The following is a 21641-nucleotide window of genomic DNA, read 5'->3' on the forward strand; positions in this document are numbered from 1 at the left end:
CTGGGTATCATATCTATTCATACACCAGCTCTGCTGTAATATCCTAGCAGACATTTAGGAACAGCATTTTTCTGCTTTGTTTGGGGATATAAAAGAGTGCTCAGTGGATAGTTCCTTCACCATAAACCTAAATGACTCTCCTCTATGGAACCCACTTATCCCAACTGAAATAATGATCCCGAATAGGTGTATTAAATCAGGTAAGTCCCCAGGAATGCATACCATGCTCCTGAAGATGTTAAAGGCTACCATGAGCTGGTGATCCCCCTTGCTGGCAAATCTGTTTACGCACAATAATTCAGGTAAATTCCCTCTTCAGGTAAATTCCCTAAGACTGGAATAATACCTATTTTTAAGAAAGGAGATAGAGGACCTATCAAATTACAGGCCATTCAACTTACTTTTGGCTGTGGGTAAGCTGTATGCTAGTTATTTAAATCAAAGACTAGCCTTTTGGATAGAGGATTAAAATATCTTGGAAATGAATAGACAGACAGAAAGGGCAAATCAATGATAGATCACTGTATTGTCTTAAACCATCTTGCTGAAAAATACATGGAAATGGAAATGGTCTTTTTACTATATTCATGCACCTAAAATCTGCCATTGACTCTATCCCAAGAGATAAACTATAGTTAAAGCTGTCCTGTGCTTCTATAGATAAGAGGCTCCTCTATCTTATCAAATGCTTCTATCAGGGCACAATGCTCAAGGAAGATGCAGGACATAAGGGAATTGGACAAAATCTATCTCTGCCCCAAGGAGATTCACCAAGGCTGAATACTAACCCCCATGTTATTCAGTCTTGCACCAGCTTTCCATCCACCTAGCTTGACTGAGACCAAATCTCTCCTACTGTTGTATGCAGATGATGCTGTTCTGCTCTCATTAGCAAAAATAGTTCATGACCTATTGCAAGGACAACCAGTTGAGCATTAGTAATAGTAGAACAGAAATCACGGCATTTCATTGAAATATAGCATTTAAAAAGTGGACAATCAATGGTCAATGTATTGATCAAGTCAGACACTTCAAATATCTGGACATTAGGTTTCATCACAATCTTTCCTATAGACAGGCTGCAATTCAGACAGCTTACAATACTGTCAAGGCCATTTCTTGTTCATTTGAGGAGGGTATGGGGGATTTATACCTGCTGCCTCAAAGGTATTTAAGTCTAAGTTGATCTTATCTCAACTTCTTTATGGAATCCAAACTTAGATTCTACAATAGCACTTGAATTTTGAGAGTCTTCTCACCACATTTTTAAATCTATCCTTGGGATGTCAAGATAATGCAGCCAGCTTATGGCTTGAGACAGGTGTTTTGTCACTAGAATACACTGTCTGGCTTGAGACAGGTGTTTTGTCACTAGAATACACTTTCAGGTACTAGATTAAAATGTTATACGCTGACACCTCTGTGGGCTATTTTACACCTCTTACAGAAAGATGTTTACATTAGTTCCTGGTTTAAAACTTTTCTTAGTGCATTGCATTTTTAGGTCTGTCTATGGATTTTCTTCATGCCCACTAGTTCAACTAGTTGGGTTTATTTTGGAAAAGCAGATTAAGGATACTGATTTTCCATATTCTATATCAAATGCCTGCAAGATCTGCTCACCTCTGCATTTTGGCCTAAATTTTGATTCCTCCAAATTCAAAATACCTAGTACTAGGTATTTCGAAAATCTGACTATCCCAAAAATACCAGCATGTCTTTTCAAGAGCCAGAGTTAATGGCCTTTTATCTGGCCATTATTATGGTGTCCCATACAAAAATCAACTGAGCCCCTGTGATAACATAGACATTGAAACTATGGAGTACATCCTTTTGTATGCAATTTTTATAGGGATGAGCATATAAGATTCCTTACCCTGTACAAACTGATTTCCTGGGTAGGACCTTCAATTGGTATTTAAAATATTTCCCAGTTGATATGAATAAATTCAACACAGAATTAGTGGACAAGTTTTTCTATGAGCACTAAGAACGCACAAGATGGTCCTTACTTCTGTTTTATAATACTTATTTGTTTTTAATTAAACCCCATGTAATTCATTTAACTGTTATTGTTTTTGACATGTTCTTATGAGTTTTGGGTCTGTGACTGCATAATTTGGAAACCGTCATGAGTTTTTTTTAATGAATGATAGTATAGAAAAACTGTAAATAAATAAATAAGATTTACCAATTACATAAAATCCAATTTATGGATTGAAATAACTGATCATTTCAGTACTTCTAACTGCAAAAGAAACACTGAAACTATAAAAGCAGTATTGCCAAACCTAAACTCTAACAAGCATTGTGATTTCAAGTATTGCTATTCAACCATGGAAGGGAAATCATATTAAGCATGCAAACAAAAACAATTTTAGAAGTTGTCATCTGCACCTACTAATTGATCCAATGTAAAAATCAACTTATATGTCCAAGCTTTTCACATGAATATTTTCTTAAATAGATTGAAAAATTCTGCACAATCCTAATCTGAACATTTTCCAAGAATCCACACAATACAGGAAGGGAATCACACTTACTTCCCTGGGCCTAATGTTATGCAGGCTGGTGTCACAGAATTAATCAGTGTTATAGTCTACGCTGCAGACTAAATAACAGGAGGAATTTATGACACCTAGGGCAGCCACTACTTATTTACATTTTTTTAAAGTCCTAATTACATGCTTTGCCTTCATGAAGTACTTTGCCCTTTTTTATTATTTTTCTTCAAGAATGCTAAGTTCAGGAACCTAATTTTTCCACAAAAGGGGAAAAAATCACACCCATTATGTGAAACTGTTTTTTCTACTTCCCAAAATGTAGCACAAATTAAATACCATTAATTCAGCACAGGATATAGCACAGAGCAAATAGGTCAAGTTCTCTCTTTTTGGAAGACTCTAATAATACAAGACTGTCAGGTTCAGGCAATGATAGCTTGTAATTCATTTATCCAAATAAGATAAAGAAGTGACACATAAGTCTTCTCATTGCACAGCAGCAATCTTGAAGTATTTCTAGCACAGTAACTTGTTAAACATAGGGTGGGTTCACACTAAGCCACACTCAGAATAAGCTGTGCAATGTCATTTTCAAAACAATCCATAGTATACCTAGGAGGTTATCAAAGGCTGCAGAATCTGCATATGGTGGACTCTTCTCTCCTCTAGGGTTGCTTTTCTGCCCACTGGGCTTCTCCTCATGCTTGGCCTTGCTTAAGTGACCTGGACCAAGAGGAAGTCTGAAAATGCTCATGGAGGTCCAGTGGTGCAATTGGCAACCTTCTTCCATGACATGGACAGGACGAAGGCTACAAGCCATGCGCACTGATGCCACCTGCACAGTGTTCTCATAGGTTCACATCCTGGTGGGAGCCCACACGAAAGCGTGGTGTGCTCAACAGGACGTTGAACTTTTAGCCACGAGAAAGTGGGCTGGAGCCCAAGAAGCTGAGAAATCCAACAAATTCCTACCCCCCAGAATGAATTCTTCACCCATCCCTGTCCCTCCCACATTAACAGCCCTCTCAGCATTTGTCAGTGGCTTTTTTCACTCCTTCAACAGTGTTTTTAAGTCTCTGTCCTTCCTCTGCTGACACACCATCCCTACGACTACAGCAGCTAAATTCCTCCCAAGACCTCCCCAGGACATTGCAACTCCACAAAAGGTTGTCACTGAAAAACAAGAGTTTTTTGTACCTTCTACCAGCTGACATAAGAGCAGCTAAAGACCTACATTTACTTCTGAAGGTACTATAAGACAACATTTCTACCAGGTGCTGATATAGTGGGTTGCCAGTTCTACATGGTAAATAACAGGAACTGGACTTCTGGCTTCTGGAGTTGGGTGTGAAGAGAAAACAAGGTATTGGAAGACTATGGAGGAGGACTACATGATGCATGCTATGCTTCAAGAAATAGTCATAAGGTGGAGATGCTTAATGCAGCACATTATTCTAGTAAGTATAACACAGGCTCACTTCTTGTCGTGCAGGAAGCCCCGACAGAGACAGTGACTCACGAGGAGGTCTTGTGCTTGAAACCCTGTGCTCAAAAGCCGACCCCACATCCCAGTCTAGGGGCGGATGAGCAAGCAGCTGCACCTCCCTCTGACTCCCAGCCCATTGAGCAAATGCCTGAGCCCTCATCGAAGCCAGAGAGTCCCAAGAAGGAGGAAGCTGGAAGTTCTACTCAGAAGGAGGCAGAGCAAACTGCTCCTTCCCTCTCTGATGCTGATCTCCCTGAGCATGAAGACTCAGTGGGCATGGTGGATTTCTCTCGAGCAGCCAATCGCCGAATTCTACGAAGATATGAACAGCGACAGTCTTTGTTACACAAGAGGGAGGAAAGGCGTGACTTAGAGGAGTAGACCCATGTGGGCTCGGAGAGAGAAGCCATTAGAGGGTTAGCATCTACACACCAAAGACCTCAATTGAAGGGCTTATCTATAGAGTTGTAAATCTTGTAGATAATTAGCATTAAAGGACTTTAGTTTTATTGCTCGTGAAAGTGGGGATTGCTTACATGCCAGGCTGCCAAGCACGACACTTCTGCAGCTTTCAGAACTCTTTAGCAACCATGTGCACAGGTAGTAGACCAGATCCACTCCAAGATAGCTGAATGGCTACTTTTAGCTTCTTCATTTGTACACCGGATGCGAGTGAAACTATGGTGGTTCATTTGCCTTTTTATCAGTGACAACATCATCATTTTCAGCTCCTGCTCCTGGCAAGTTTCAGTGTCTTGAAAGAACATGTCCTTCCTTGACCCATAGATATTGTGCAGCATGCAACAAGCAACATCACAGCTGTTCCTCTGCGACATCCACAGTTGTCCAGAGGGAAAACCACGATGCCTTTATACAGCCAAAAAATGTGCTTAGCAGGCCATTCTGTACAGTTGTTGTAGTTTTCCTGTTTGGCTTCTCTAAGAGTTCAGAAGAGTAACAGAAGCCACAGTTGAAGTATAAAGGGTTAGTTCCTGAGAATGAGGGGACACATGGGGAGATCATTTGCTGTAAATGTGGAGGAGGCCTGGTGAATGCTAGCCTGTCTGCCAAAAGCATATTTCAGAAGCGGAGATCGTGTTTCCCTCAAAATCCACGTATCAACATCCACAAATCTTTTCTGAGGGTCAGCAAGTACCCAGAGAACCATAATGAAAAAGCCTTTATGGTTGCAGAACTCTTCACCCCACATCAGTGATTCTTAAGACAAAACCCTTCCTACTGCACAATCTTAACTTCATTGGGGAAAAAAGTGCTAAGCCACCCTGCAAATAAGTCACCCTGACTTGGTTGTCAACTCGCTAAGCCAGCAGATGATTTGGCTTAACATAATTTGTCTTCCCATTGTTCCACTAGTTGTGTGTACAGCTCTTCATCATATTCAGCTTTCCACAGGTACTATGGAATTTTGCATTATTTTCTTTTTTAATGTGAGAAAACTGGGCATCTCATGGTTAAAGCTAATGTAAAATATATTTCAAAATCAGTGCTTATATGAGCTTCTTCATACATTGGGATGGGAAAGTTTAGGGTGGGTGACTCACTCCAGGACTGATTTGATATTTGTCATCAGACAGAAGAGTACATTCACATATGCACTGAGACTAGTAAATTATTCCTTATTTTCTATTCTCAAGGCTTCCGTCTGTAGGAAAACTATTTATGTTGCCATTGGACTGATATACAAAGTAGTAGTAAACAGACCATGATTCCTTACACTGAATTTCCCAAAGTACCTTCCATATGGGAAGTCATTAGTTTTGGCCTTTGGGGGGCAGATTTATCAAAAGAGACATTTTACTGCAAGTTTTAGTTTTTGCTACCGGGCCTACAAATACATCTCCACCAACAAGAATGCTTTTCAAACTAGCTACAGTACTGGAAGGAATTCTTGACTGCAAGCAAGAAATTATGCAGATGAGACCATTGTCGTCTCCCACGGTGAGTGACAACATGGTCATAAAGAAAATAAATCTCCTTTGTGCAGACTAATAATGTTTTTCCAACTAGCAAACAGAGCTTAGGATTTGTATAAGTATTCATCGTTCTCTCTCTTTTTAATCGTATAATGCCATTTGAGGTATTCTATGGGGAGGTTTGAATGGAATCAAATAGGGCCATGGAGGAACTATGTGAAATAAAAAATTAAAAATCTAAGTTTGCCATATATAACAGCCCTTCAAATAACTTGCAATGTTCATCAGTTAGCCAGAGGTATTCTGTAATTACATCCTGAGATCAGTTTTGTCTATCCAACAATTGTCATGTTATTTGCTCCTTCCATTTTATAGTCAAAATAAAATTATTACAGGCCTCTTTGAAACTTCAGAGAATTTTAGTTTTACAATTCACCCAGAAATTCAGAAAACTAAACATGCATTTTACTTTCTACTTGTGCAGGAATAGCTTCTTTCAGCATGGTAGCATTCAGGTTCTGCTGGATCTAACTAACACTGCACTAGATAAAAGGAGATTTCCCCCCCAAATTTAGCACATTAAGTGTGAAATGCTATGCCTATTTTGACAGAAAGGAGTCCTACAACTCCTAGCATGGCTGGCTGAGGCACACAGGGAGTTGCAGAACTTTCTGTATGAATATACACAGCAATTCACCTGCATTTGTATAACTATCAGCTTTACAAATAATGCAGTAATGGAAGAGAATAATGAAATAGAAGTTCCATTTCAAATGGAGTTTAGAGCACATCTGAAATGTACAGACATGTAGTGGAAAAATGCAGAAAAGCACAGGAAGGAGCAAACAGATGACCTCACAGACAAAATAAGCCAGGACAGCAACTAGAAAATGGCAATGATGGTTGCCAACTCCTTATTAAAGGCTGCCCGTCATTTTTAACTAGCCAAAGGCCTGCCAAGTTCAGTCAAAAGAGCAGGATGATGTCCCTTCCCTGCCAGCCTGGAGGACACTGTGAAAAGAAAGGCACACTGCCTTCAGTGGTGTTCTGCCAGTGATTCCTGGGCCATTCTGGCCTGGTGGCTCTACCCGCTTCATCCCACAATGTATTATTCATTTCCCTGTAAAGGGCCTACAGAACCTCAGGCCATGTCAGGTCACCATAACTCCCCTTTGGGCACAATCCTTTGAGGTTCTCCAGAAGACCACACAACCTTCCCCTAGTTCCATCCTGTTTCTCCCAACTAAAAATCATTGCAGGATTTTCTAGCTGTTGGGGAGTTTTTTCTCCATCCCGAAAGCTTGAAATGCTTCTCCTAAGACTTAATTACTTAAAGTGAGAGATTTAAGCCAAAACTAGGCTGCCTTGTGGGCATTTAGCACCACTCCCTTTGCCTTTGGTCCCATCTACCACTGTATGCTCAGAGGCTGAGACAGATCCTGCACCTGTGCCCCATGCTACAACATTCATCTCTTGGCAATACCACTTGTTGGGTGCGATACAGCTGTCCTTTGCCCTTGCTACTCTATAAAACATCCTGAAGTGAATTCTTCCACAAATATTCAGGCTCTACCATGATGGATCTGTCCTAGAGTTCCTGGGCACCTTTCCTGACCTCACCATGCTGATGTCAAGAAGAATTCTGTTTGTAATAACACAAGCAAAACTTTCAGCATGGTCAAAACCCTTGATAAAGTAGAATTTCCAATTGTGTGGACAATTCTATTGCTTTAAGTCTACCTTCCCTTTATTTAAGAATTTGAAAGCAGGCCATTAGCACCATTAGATGGTCCCTTAGTGCAAATATGCACATTTTACAAAAGAAAAATCGCAGAGGATATGTTATAAAGTTGCATCTGTCTCAAGCATCTCACACAGTGGGGGCTAGCCAAGGAAAGTGTAACTAAGGATGTACAGCTATTGTAAATCCAACCCATCTATAGTTCACAGTAGGCACCTTTTATTCTGATGTCCACTCACAGAAGGAATAGAATTGTTTGCAAAACATTTGTATTCATTTGCCCAAATATGCACTCCTCAAAAATGTACAAGTTCTTCCTACCTATAGAAATCTCCCCCAAAAGTGTATCTTTACAATGCAGCCTATAGGGGAAGTGTGCATTTTTGGTCAGTATTTATTTTTCAGATGGTTCTGTGTAAAATTTTCTAAATTTGTAGAAAATGATAGAGATGGAACTCTGGTCCACACCAGAAAGCACCAGCTGGAAACTGAAAAATATGAACTCATCTGAGTCCAATGCAAATTTCTCCGACATCCTGAAGTATAAACTTTACAGTAATGAAGAACACTGTGGCACCTTAAATAAGCGCACTTGCCACACTGATTCTCCTCATCCCTCACCTGCTTTTGAAACAACTGGAGTGGCTGCATGCCAGCGCCACAGCTTGGAAGCTACAGGAACAATGTCAGGGCTGCACCCCTACTCAAGTTTTAAAAAAGTAATATTGGAGCCCATTTCCTGACTCCTTTGTTCTTGTACTGTGGGGCTGCACAGGGTATGATCTTGATCCCAGTCTATTTAATATTTATATGAAGCCTTTGGGAATGGTCATTAGAAATTTGGAGATAAAGAGGTATTAATATGCTGATGTCATGAGGCTGTTTCCGTCTGCATCAGGTGTGGCAGTGACCCTCCAGTTCGTCATCTGCTGAAAGTTTTGCACTAACTGCCCATCTGCTAGGGCTCCATGCTTAAGGTCCTTGCTCTGCTCTACAAAGCCCTGAACAACTTGGGACTGTTTCCCTTAACTTCAATGAAGTCTGAGGAAGCTCTCCTGGTGGTTCCATCCGGATCAGATATCTGCCTGGAAACCACAAGGAGTTAGGCCTTTAGCATGCTGTCTCCCACCCTATGGAAAACTCTTCTGACTGAGATCAGTGGTGTATTTACATTACTTTGTTTTGGTCTGCTTCAGAAAACTTCTTTCAGGCAAGCACTCCTGATTAATGACTAATTCCAGTAACTCTTTCATTGATTTTTTTTTTTTTTTGGTATTTTAATTTGCCATATACCACTCCAATATCTCTGAGTGTGGAGCAGTTCATAAATTATATAATCAATAAATAAAGAATTCCTGTCCCATATACATTTTCCTTTTATTGCTGTTTTTGACAGCGTTACTATAACCAGCAATGTCTTGCATAGTAACCACCTTTCAAAGAGTGCAGATAAACCTTTTCCCTCGGGGGAGAGTAGTGGGGAGAGAGAGAGACACCCTTTCTACATTCTTCTGCTGCTATGAAACTGTATTTAAGGTTCAGTTCACATGTTAAATTCCTTGTTTACTCCTGCAACAATCATCTTTGCCTAGTCAGGCAGATCAGCTACTACCTGATGAAGAACTGCTGCTTTAAAAGGATAGTCACAGTTCATGGAGAGTGCAGGCTGATGGGAGAACAGCAGCACGACCCCCAAACATCTCTCCAGACTGTGGATTGAGACAATGCTAAGCCAGTTCTTGAAAGACCTCTTGGGCTCCACTAAGAAATTGTTCTGATCCACTCCTTTATTTAGATTTCCATGATGGCAATCCTAGCTCATTCGAGTTTCTTCATTAAACATCAGAATGTCTAAGCTAAGACCAGTTCTGCTTTTTCTAAGTAGAGGTTTCTATAAAGAGAATTTTTCCCACTCTTTGGAGGGGGATAAATAACCTCTTTAAATGTGAAGTGGATCTGTGCTCTGTTACAACCTTGATCATAGAAAAAATGCTTGTGGAAATAAATGCAAGGGGACATGTGCTTTTTTCCCTTGCAACTTTCCTGAACGGGGCACACATATTTCAAGAATATTGGTTTCCTTCTGAAAATATGGCAAGGCGTTACAATGAGGCTTTATGCAAATGGCAGTTCTCTCCCTCTGTCTGAAATATAAAAACCAACCTGGGAAAAACAAAAACATTCAGCCCAGTGAAGGAGGCTGGCCATATATTCTGCACTGGTCCCTATCAGCCTTGTGGACAGTGAGGACCTCATGAATCTGAGGACATCAGTAGCACCAGAGGACTTGCCAAGATATGCGCTGGGGACATCTATTAAAACCACCACCTCCACAGGCACAAGAGAAGAAGGTCCTGAGAAACTGCTGCTTCCTGAAAGTTTGTACACATTTTAAAAACACGCAGTTGTTTTCATGAACTACAGTTTTCATTTGTTCACAATAACTATAAACTGACAGCCGAAGCAACATGAAATGGGCCAACGTACATACAGAGGCTCTGTGTCTGCATTTGTTCTCGTGGCCATCCAAATGCAGGCACTTTAATGTAACTGTCTGGAATTCCAGTCACTGGAGATCATGTGAAATATGTCCAGAGATACACCTGGCCTTCCTTTTTGTTTCTTCCAACAACAGGAAAAGAAGAAGTGAGAAACAATTATTTTAAAGGCCATTGATATTTTTCTCATTACTCTATTTCCACACCAGTGTTATTTGTTTCAAGAAGCAAATTTCTGATTATTTTGACATTCGTCAGTGATGCCATTTAAAAGCCCAACAGTGGCACTCAACAACTCACATGAACAAACATGAGCAATAAAACCATGTCTGCTTACCTATTTATTAAGAAGGAATTATGTTATGGTTGGAAGAATTTGAAACTGAAAATTTCAGCCCCTTCTGGAAGTGCTGATTTACTGATGAATATTTCATTTTTAATAACACTCGTCTTCACATTCATCACAAAGTGTTCCCAAGAACAGAGACACAAAAGAGTCTACAGAGGTAACAACAAAGCCAAATGCTATCTCTGAACCCTAAGAAATGTCTTCAAGGCTCACATTCCCTTGAGCCTGTCTCTAGTCACGATTAACAAGGGAAGCTGCTGCTAAGGAGGGGGCTGTACAATTTATTAGAGATGAGGTGGCTTTCTCTATGGGCTCCCACAATGGATTCCCTAGAATGGATTGCATGATGCATTTCCTGACATGAACATTCATGATGAGAAGGGCATTCACTCAGTCCTAGAACTGACTCATTGAACCAAACCTTCCAGATCCCCATTGTAAGAGATTGGTCCAATATGGCATTAGGGATAACAGCCCATTTTAACTGGATGCTTAATCCAAAGTGCTGATCCTGCATCATCAAGAATGAATCTCTAGCTTTCCCTGTGGTGAGTGTAGGAAACAGCACATGCATACGTGAACATCCCCAAAGCAAAAAGGAGGAGAGGCCACAGATCAATAGTGGCACACATACCCTGCATGCTGGTGGCCCGAGGAAAGTCCTGTCAGAAAGCCCAGAGTGCTGACAGTACCGAGTGCAGGCACAACTGAGCTGAATGGACCGACTGTCTGATGCACTATAAGGAAGCTGCTTATGCTCCTAAAGAAAATAAGATTTGCCTTTGGGAACGAGCATTATTTCTGATGAACATGCACAGCAAGCATGAAGGAAACAAGAGAAGGGCACTGTGCTGCATTTTCATTCCTGGGGAAGGGAAAACACAGCATTGATTTCCCCTCCACTGCCTCTTTGATCAATGGATTCCACAAAATCTTCAGTTTAGCAGTATAAAGTGTATCCAATTACAAAAGCATCACAGCTCCAGTGTCTGGGGGGAACCTACGATTTCCTATCACACATAAGCAAATCAAAATGTAAATCTACATGTAAACCAGCTGCTCAGGAACTCTGGCTTGTCAGTTTGATGCTGGTTTGAACAGATGAGGGCATCTGGTGGCAGCTGCCTTTCAACCTGCATGTAGAATGTAATCGGCCGAAAGGCAAATAGAATAGACAATGCGGTGCAGAGCACCCAGGGCTCGCCGACCTTTATGAAGAAGAGATACTAGCATATATTGATGCTGCCAGAAACACAGGATGTAGGCATTGCCACAATAGATGAAAGCAGCAGTCTGTCTTGTACAGCAACATGCCTCTGACAGCAGCCAATGCAAGATGCTTCATTGGAAGTGCACAGTTATGGAATAACATGCTCAGAACAGAAGCTTCCCTTCAACATTTAGGGCAGAAAACAGTTTCACGGCCAACAGTCAACTTTTAATTCTGATATTAAATTTAATGTCAACATTAATGCATTCTGCATCGTAAGAAAATGATCTTTCTGTTAATAGGTAAAGTCTCATGTGAAGTTCTGAGCATGGTGCTGAAGGAGAGCTTTGCAAATCCCCTGGACTGATAGGAAGATAAACAAGTGGGTCCCATATCAAATCATGCCAGAACTTGCCCTGGAAGCAAAACCTATGGAACTGCGGCTGTTGTTTGGGCACATCACAAGAAAGCAGGACTCACAAGAGAAAACAGTAAAGCTGGGGGAAATCAAAGGCGGAAGACAACAATGACCAAACTTGCTTTATGGAAGGCTCCAGTCTGGGAAGCTTTGTAAGTGCTTTTAGCTAAATGTTTTCAAAACTTTGCACAGAATGAGTGAAAAGCTAGGATAAAACTGTGGGGGCAGAAGTACTTGGAGCAGACAGTGTGTGCTTACAAGCCCTCCCACCTCCATTTTCACCCTACTGTGTTGCAAGAGAATTTTTGTATAGGGCTTTAGGAACACCAAAATCCTGTCGGAATGCATGCCTACAGTTAGGAATCCGGACGCAGTGATCCAGGCCTGATCTACAAATGTAGTAAAATTAGGCGGCATAGTTCTGAGGTAACAGAATGGTCTGTGCTGCTACAAGTTGCATGTACAAGACGCCCTAATTTCCCCATTATTTTAAAAAAATCACCATAATTACATGAACAACCAAACAAGCAAGTAATTTGCAAACACAATAATGAGGTTTCGTATAGGAATTTCTGAATGTAAGTTCACCTGACTATCTGCAAGGTCAGTTCCAGAAGTCACCCACTTAGTACAAGATTGCTCAGGTGTCAAAATATTTGATGACTGATAACCTCTGGGCACGTAATGCCTAGCAGCTCCATTGCTTTGTGCTAACCATACTGACCTAGACAGTGAAAAGTGTGCATTATATCATTGGGCCCATAGCTACCCAAAAATTAAATAATCTAATTTCAAAGATAAACCAGGCTGAACAACTGGTCTAATATACGTTGGACTCTCACACAATCTAATTGTATACAGGGCTTAAAAGAAGATGGTGTTTAAAGACTTAAATAACAGGAGAGCTACAAGAGAAAATGTACTATATAAACATATGAAGCTGCATTTACCAAAGTAAGACCATTGATCCATCCATCCAGCCAGCCTAGTATTGCCTGCTCCAACCGTATCTGACCTGGTGCCTTTCATGTGTTTTGGACTACCATTCCCATCAGTCCTAGTCAGTATGGTCAATGATAAGGAATGATATCATTGTAAGTCCAGTCACCCGAGAAGCACTAATTGGGGAAATCTGGTCTTCCAGCCATTCTCCAGGGTCTCAGGCAGAAGTCTTTCACAGCCCAGCTCATTTGATATGACTTAACTGGAGCTTTAACCCAGGGTGTTCTGCATGTAAAGCATTCAGGTCTTCTACTGTGAGTTCTAAGCATTATGCTATCTTTCTTAAGTAGGATGATGTGAGAATCTCAAATGAGAGGGACACTAGTTTCAAAGAGACTGGAAACTTTGTCATTATACATTATAGGATTGTCAGAAGTTCTTCCAGCTTGATCTGACAAAGCTATCATCATCTTTAACACTTGAAATGGTGGGACTGAAATGCATTCACATAGCTTGGAAGCATCTGAAAAAGAAGACCCTCATAGAATGCCAAACAGAAGATCATGTGTTGGGTCCTATGATTCTTAGGGGCTCTGGAGAGGGTGCCCAGCTTCCTCACAGTTCAGAATTCCAAGCCACATAGTTCATGTTGAGAATATGAAATTAACAGGGGAGGAAGAAAGGAGACGGCAGATGACTCTGAAATGTCAAGCTTAACAAGCATGATCAGTCAGGCTCTGAATGAGAACCAAACCAACTTGGACACACACTGTAGGAGTGGCAGCACCAGGCCAAAAGGCTGACCAATTATATAATATCAGACAGTCTTGCAAATTGACCCATAGGCAGTGTGAACTTTCCTGAGGGTGGAGTCAAGACTTTGGTAAAATGAAGGGAGGAGGGGACCCTTCCAGTTTGGAATCAACGCTTTACATGGGCAGAAGCTACTCCCACAGATCGGAGGGATTGCTACTTTGATTTATGGAACTTGCTAGCACCTGTTATTGTCATATAAAAGGCACTGTAACACAGCAAAACTGTTAAGCTCCAATAAAGAAATATGTTTAAGTTTTTATCTTGATCTCCTGAAAAAGAAAAGTAGGGAAAATGCGTTTGTGATGGAAACTTTAAGGGTTGTATACCCTGGGCTCATGCAAACCTACAGAAAGAGCCTGAGAATCTAGTTGGAATAATTTCCTCTTCTTTCACAAAGACATTGGTATGGAAACGATTATGAACCTCATCCACCTACCCAATTCATCAATATACAGCAGTCAGGGCTATCTCTTTTGAAGTCAGCTTCTGGTTCATTCTTTCACCAACTTCCTTCCCCCAGCCCTCACCAAAGCACAAGGTTTCTCTGTTACCCAAAAGACTTGTCTTGTTATCCCAGTACTTTGTAGACACTTCACAGTCCTTTCATGAAAGGGATTGTGTAAAAGCAAAGTGTCTGAAGTGTTTGCTATTGTTTCTCAGCTCAGTGATATGGTGTGTTCATTAGCACGAGACCCCACAATTGTGTTCCTTGCTCTCACCATCTGTGACTGAAAACAATTTCTTTGGCCCTTTGAAGTTCATCCAGCACACAAAATCATTCGGAACAAATCTCTCATTTTTATCTTTATCCCTTTCTTCCCAAGATAAAAAAACCCTTTGTCAAACTTTTCCAAACATAAGACAATCTTAATGAGGCACCTGGTTCACAAAACCTGTGCAATCCAAGCTGCTGGGTGGGGGGGAGGGCTGGGAGAGGGGGAAAGAACAGAAAAACAATGGTTCCATTGTTACTTACCTCTATTCTTACACATATTCTGTCATTTTATCTTGCTACTCCCAAACCCCACTGGATACAACAAATGCTTGTCAGTCCCAATATTCTGCATGGCTACAGAAACCACTCAGTAGGCAACATCAAGTGTGAAAATCCATGATTTCCTTCCTTTTTGTGCTGCTTTGTTTTGTTGAGTCAATTACCAATTTAGGATACAGTTATTTTTTATCTTACTTGGTGGTTTATATAGTGGCAAATTCAGTATATAATTAGATTTATATCCCATCCTTGTTGTCCTGCTAGCCTGGCACTCCAGGTGGTTTACATAGTGATCCTCTTCATTTTACCCCCATTGCAACCCTCTGAGGTAGATCAGTGACCTGGCTTGCATGGCCTGGCAAACCCACTATGAGAAATCAGCCTTGATGAGTTGACATGTTGAATGCATCCAGCCATTTCTGTAGCACATTTTTCATGAAAAAGCCACCCGTAAGAACCTGTAGTTTGTTTTGGGGGGTTTCATGCCCATGGCTTGTAGTGCCATCCAAGCTGCAGTAATGTTACTGAAGCTTTCTGGAAATGTCCAGACAGCTACCTAGCTAAAGCAATGACACCCCCAACACACACTCCCCACACACTTCTCATTGCAATCTCACTTGTGCTACTATCCTTCTCCTCCCCTACCCCTTCTCGGGGCTCTCCATGCTGGTCCCCTAGAAATCACGCAGAAAGGACACAGAGAGTACCCTCAGGTGTTCACAGCTTCTTTGAAAATGTTACTTTTGGTCCTGTCCAAGCAATTTCCCCTCCCATGTTACTGTTTTATGAGCACATTTGTGTTTGCTTCCAGATCCCATGCACTGTTCCAGCACGCACACAACAACATAAGCACTAGCGACAAAAGGAAGTGACCAGCAGAAAGGAGGATGAGACTTTAAAGTGGCCTGAAGTGAGGTAGGTGTTCTTGTTTTGAGATTCGATATGCTTACTTTAGAATAAAATGAAGCAGCTTCTCCCCTGCTCCAAGAAATGTACTGGCTCATAATGAGATGCCAAAGCAGAATGCAGGAATATTTGACTAAACATCAGAAAGGCTGATGCATTTGGGGAATGGGCATGTTTTCCTTGGAGTAATATGAAGCAACCTTTTAAAAAAGGTATTTTCTGGCTAGCAATGTATGTACAAAGAGGAAAGACAAGTCAAAGAGAGTGATGAGGATTATTGATTAAATACCGGACAGGCAGAGTTACACTCTGGCATGAGAATGAAAGGCCATAAAATATTCTTTAAACAGAAGGTGAATGTGTTAATGTATTCACAAGGACTCAGAAAATTAGTTCTAGTTGGCGATTTGATGCAGGGAGGGGCAAATTTCCCTGTGGACCTAGAACCTCTACAAACCAATGGCAGAAAGGGACTGCCGCAACAAGTTTTGCTGGCAAGGCTTCTGAGACACTTGCTGCAGCTGCCAGAGGACTGAGGAAGCAAACAAGACACGGCAAGGCTAATCCTCTATTAAGAGTACAATGAGTTGTTCAGCATCCAACCAAGCTGTGGCAGCATCTTCACAATCAATTCCATCAGGTGACTGCCCCAAATTCACCCAGTGAACTATTCTGAAGAGAGTACTGTTATGATATAATTATCCATTTTTGGTATGGTCAAGTTGTTCAGTATCAGTATGATGGAAGAACAGGCAAGAAGAATCAAATTGGCCTCTGATACCAAAGGAGAAGACACATGGAGATGCAAATGTGGTGACTGTGGCAGAGAAAATGCTAATGTAATGCCAAGAAGAAATTCCTGCCTTGATGAGGTTAAGCAATGTACACAGGGAGAGGGTGACACCATTTAGTAAACAGTTTCAGGACTGACGGCATTAACTGGAAGGCATACGTTCATTAAGGACTGTTTAATGAATTCTAATTTGGATTATAATGTCAAACTGGAGAACACACCAACATGAGAACAATAGCGAGGAAGCATGACATCTAACAGGTTGTACTCACACATCCAAGTAATCCTTCCGTTCTCCATGAAGGAGACTAGGGAGTCAAAGGTACAGAAAGGAAAGCCATGGAAACCAGCTCCCAGTTCACAAACAAATTGTATCTGTGCCTGTGCAACAAGAATCATACCTTCCTGGAGGAAGTTTCTGCACAGGGGCTCTCTTTTGCTTTTAGCATGAGGTTCTTATCCCCATCCTAGCTTCTTCCATAGACTGAGCAGGTCACAGGGCTTTTGCTCTCTTGAGAATCAGGTAGCAGGGCTATGTGAGAAAGCTGCACGGGTGGTGGGAATCTGTTGGAGTTCCACAGCTCCACTGCCCAGACTTTGGCCTGCTTTCCACAGCTGAGTCTGACTTGGTGCCAAGTGTTTACATGGGCACGCACCAGGGATCAGGACCAAACAAATATTGCACAAGTGGCACCCCTCTTCCCTGCATGTGACTGGGGGCTTTGTTTGTGCTGCATGTGCTGAAGGAGGTTGCTGGGTTGCACAGCAAGTCCATGAACACTGGTGGACTTCCTCTTGTCTCAGCCCACTTCCTAAGCCAGGGCCAAACATGAGAAGTCTGATGAAAAGAAGAATGCCAGATTCTGAAGAGATCATTGCAACCCTTTAGGTAGCATGGATATCTGAGATTCATGTTTTACTCCAACATGAAAAATGCAGTTTAAGACTCTGTATCTGTTTTCTCCTTCATGTAATAAAAATAATCTTCTGTTCTCAGTATTCATGTACCAATTAATGTATTAGTATAGCAAATTGAGGAAACACACACACACACTGGGTGAGTACACATAAGACCGCAGCAAAAGATCTCAAGGGGGTATTTGGCTGGAACATGCCTTATGCATGGGTACTAACTCAGAAAATGCCAAGTGTAACACAGCTTCATGAGTGGACACTATAACCTGAATCTCCAGGCCCCGGCCAAATACTAACGAGACTGGCCCTTTTGTAGACATATTTGCTTCAAATGTGAAAGAGAACTCTCTTTGCACTATGAATACTAATTAATTCTTCAGTTTCTGTGTGTAGAAGTCATTTTAGAACTTAATTTAATTATCTGTGTCTTGTTACCCAAATCTGTTACTGTAATTCCATTAGTAAAGGGTTGTGATGCTTACTAGTTAATACTTTATCAACATAACACTAGGCACAAGACCTCTCTTTTTGTGTAAATCGGATGAAAGTTCTTCAGGATAAGCAAAATTTTAGATGCCACCCCCAGCCTAGGACTTCACTGTGCAATTCACACTTCAGTTGATCAGGCAGGATTGCTCCTACATCCCTGTGCAAACAAAGCAAACTGCCTTGCACAGAGCCGGACCATTGGCTCATTTCACACAGTATTGTCCACTCGACCTAGTAGTAGCTCCCCAAGAGTTCATGCAAGATTTTTCCAGTCCAAGCTGGATATGCTGAGGATATTTTTGGAACTGGGGACCTCCTACATGCAAAGCAAGAGCTGTATCACTGAACTACTTTGTCATAACTTTGCAAAACTGTCTCTTTCAGTGAAGGTAACATAGAAGACCTCAAAGGTAGAAAGATTCTACCCAAGCCTACAAGAACTCACTCACCTGGGCTGCATTATTTTTAAAAGTGCAATCCATACATTGTGCCACAAATGAAAAAATAACTGAAAGACAACAAACGACTGGACTGTTTATCATGTTCTGTACCAAATGGAGTCCATCCACCAGGAAGGACAGTACCCATGAAACATGTCCTGTTTTCCTGTACATCTCAGATGTGCTCCAATGGCCTAGAGGACACTCTTGAGCTGATTAGAGGTGGGGGTGTGCATCATCCATGCCACCTGCGGCTAATAGGCATTCAGGTAAAAAACACAGAAGGCATCAGGTTGGAAAAGGCTCTCCTAAGGCATTATTCTATTCTAAATGATTGACTGGAGGACTTCAAAAACTATTATTTCAATGTTCTTGTTTAAGGTTTAACACTAAAAGATTAGCATCTCCTGTCCATAAAATGCTGTGCCATGTATTTAAAGGAAAATATGGCAATGGTTAATATGTAATAACTCTATTTCTTTCACTTAGTGTCTTCATGAATGACTGCTCCTACACCGCTCTCTCTCTCTCTCACACACACACACACACTGTGGGTTTGTCCTCCTTTGTTTCAGAGGCCTTCCTTCCTTAGATCACCTCCAGTCTGACATAACCAGTCAATCACAAAAATAGTATAATTATTCCTTGTCCACCTTTTCCTTTCAGCATTATTTATTTATTAATTAGGATATTTGGCCCACCAGAAACTTGTCCACACTGGCCAAGTGAGGGGAGAGGTTTGGGGCTCTGGGACAAGGGTGTTAGAGGTATTGCAGGGGCTGACAGGACTCTTATGAAGAGGGGGCCGGAGGCTGATCAAATTCACAAATGATACTAAAACCAGGGCAGTGGCCACAACCGAGGAGCAGGTACTCCAGATCCAAAAGGACCTGGGCAGACTATGGAAGTGAGCAGGAGACAACAGGATGGCGTTCAATGTGGATAAGTGCACGGTCTTGCACTTGGGGCATAGGAATAGCTGTCACAGGTACAGGTTAGGTGACAAATGGCTGGAGAGCAGCACTTGTGAAAGGGACCTCGGGGTACTGGTTGACTGCAGGCTAAACATGAGTCAGCAGTGTGATGCGGTGGTCAAAAGGGCGAACGCCACCCTTGGTTGCATAGCCAGAAGTGTGGCTTCTAGATCAAGAGAGGTATTACTACCACTCTACACGACTCTGGTGCACCCGCAACTGGAGTATTGTGTTCAGTTTTGGGCCCCTCATTACAGAAAGGGTATAGCCAGGTTGGAGTCAGTGCAGCGTAGGGCCACAAGGTTGGTGGCCGGTTTGCAGGGAAAGCTATATGAGGCGAGACTGAGGGAACTGGGTCTCTTCAGCCTGGAGAAGCGGAGACTCAGAGGGGATCTGTTGGTGACATATAGGTATGTGAGAAGGTGTCACACAGAAGCTGGTAGAGGCCTGTCCTCCCCTGCAGAGGAGGGCAGGATGCGCTCCAACGGAGCAAAGCTCAGGGAACCAAGGTTCATTTTGGATGCCAGGAAGTACTACCTGAGAGTTAGGACCCTGAGGGTATGGAATAGGCTTCCATGGGAAGTGGTTGAGGCCCCATCAGTGAGGGTGTTCAAGGACAGGCTAGACATGCACATGGTAGGTGTGTTGCGAGCAGAGCCGGCTAGAGCCAGAGGTCATACTAGATGGCTTGGGAGATCCCTTCTGACTCGCTCTGTTTCTATGTTTCTATATTTTTATCCCATCCATTACGATTAATCTCCGGATGGCTTACAATATAAAATACCTAATAAATACTTCAATCAACAACAAAATAACACATGACTCAGGATATCAATAAAATCATAAAATATTTAAACTTTAAAAAATTGCGTAAATAAAAAGGTCTTGACCCAGTGCCGAGAAGCATATAACATCAGTGCCAGGTGCACCTCTCTGGGGAGCACATTCCACAGCTGGGTCACCACTGCAGAGAAAGCCCCCCCAAGTTTTTTTTTTTTTCCCTACCTTCCTTCAGTAATCATAGTGAAGCTGTGAGTTGAAATTTGTGAAAGTTAAAGCCTTGTCTTTTTACAGGAATGTAATATTGTTTGTGATTCCACCAGTATGAAATGTCGCAGCAAAGACCCTGCATAGCAGGGGCAAATGTAGCAGCAAACAGAGATCATACTCATCATATATTATGCTCAAATATTTTGCTTCTGTAAAATTTGAATTTTAAAATGTACCACACTTCCAATGTTAATATTACTCCTTTTGCCTCTATAACCTCTCCTTTCTACTGTTCTCTGACAGAATCTATTTTTGAAAGCACTTCTAGGTATCTGCTGTTCTCTTTCTCTAGCATTCATGACTTTTGCTGGCTGCCTTATCTTTCCCCCATGAGCCTTACCTGACTGTGCATTCTTGTTTCACTACCTTTCCTATCTATTTCTTAACCTCAGGTCCTTAAACAGTTTCTTCTTAAACCACATCGGCTGCCTTATTATGCTTTGAACGCACCTTGCATTGCACCTCACTAAATTCATTATTAGTCCCAAATAATACTTCCTAAAAGCTAGCATTGCTTCATTCTGTGATCCCATCCCCTGCTATGCTGCATTCATGGAGCTTTTATCTCCGGTTTTCATTTCCTTCTTTTCTTCGTGGTTGAGCAAGCCACGTCCTGTACAATTTCCCCAGCTGTATCTACAAAGGCACTGAACTTGATACAGATACGGCACATTCTGCTGTAGTTATCAATCCATTATCCAGTAAGTGGCTCTTCTGTTGCTCGCTTCAGGATTCCATCTCAACACTTCACTGAACTTCCACCTCCCTACCACCACAATCTCCTTACTTAGACTAACAAATTAGCTAAAATGCACAATATATGTAATAGGTATTCTTTATACAAGACTGGGTAAGTCTATAAAGCTCTCTGTCAAGCAGTGATTGAACCCATGGTGGGATCATGCACAACCCCCCACCCCCAAAACCCACTCCCAGAAGAGAAGAAAGTGTGAAAACACTGAGTCTAAGAAGTGAAACTTTGCTTCATTTATATGAGGTAACAGTATAGCACATGATTCACATTAATGTTGATTTCTTGGCTGCTGGACCATATAATGTCTACTTGTTTTGGCAACATAAGTCTTTAAAATTCATTTTAAACCAAGTCTCTAAATGTTGAAATGGACTTTGTGATATTTTGTTTATCTATTTTATATTGCTTTTTATGAGCTGTTAATTTCC

This window comes from Varanus komodoensis, unplaced genomic scaffold (genome assembly GCF_004798865.1).
Source record: "Varanus komodoensis strain SLA01 unplaced genomic scaffold, ASM479886v1 scaffold20_1, whole genome shotgun sequence".
In the NCBI taxonomy this organism is placed as follows: domain Eukaryota; kingdom Metazoa; phylum Chordata; class Lepidosauria; order Squamata; family Varanidae; genus Varanus; species Varanus komodoensis.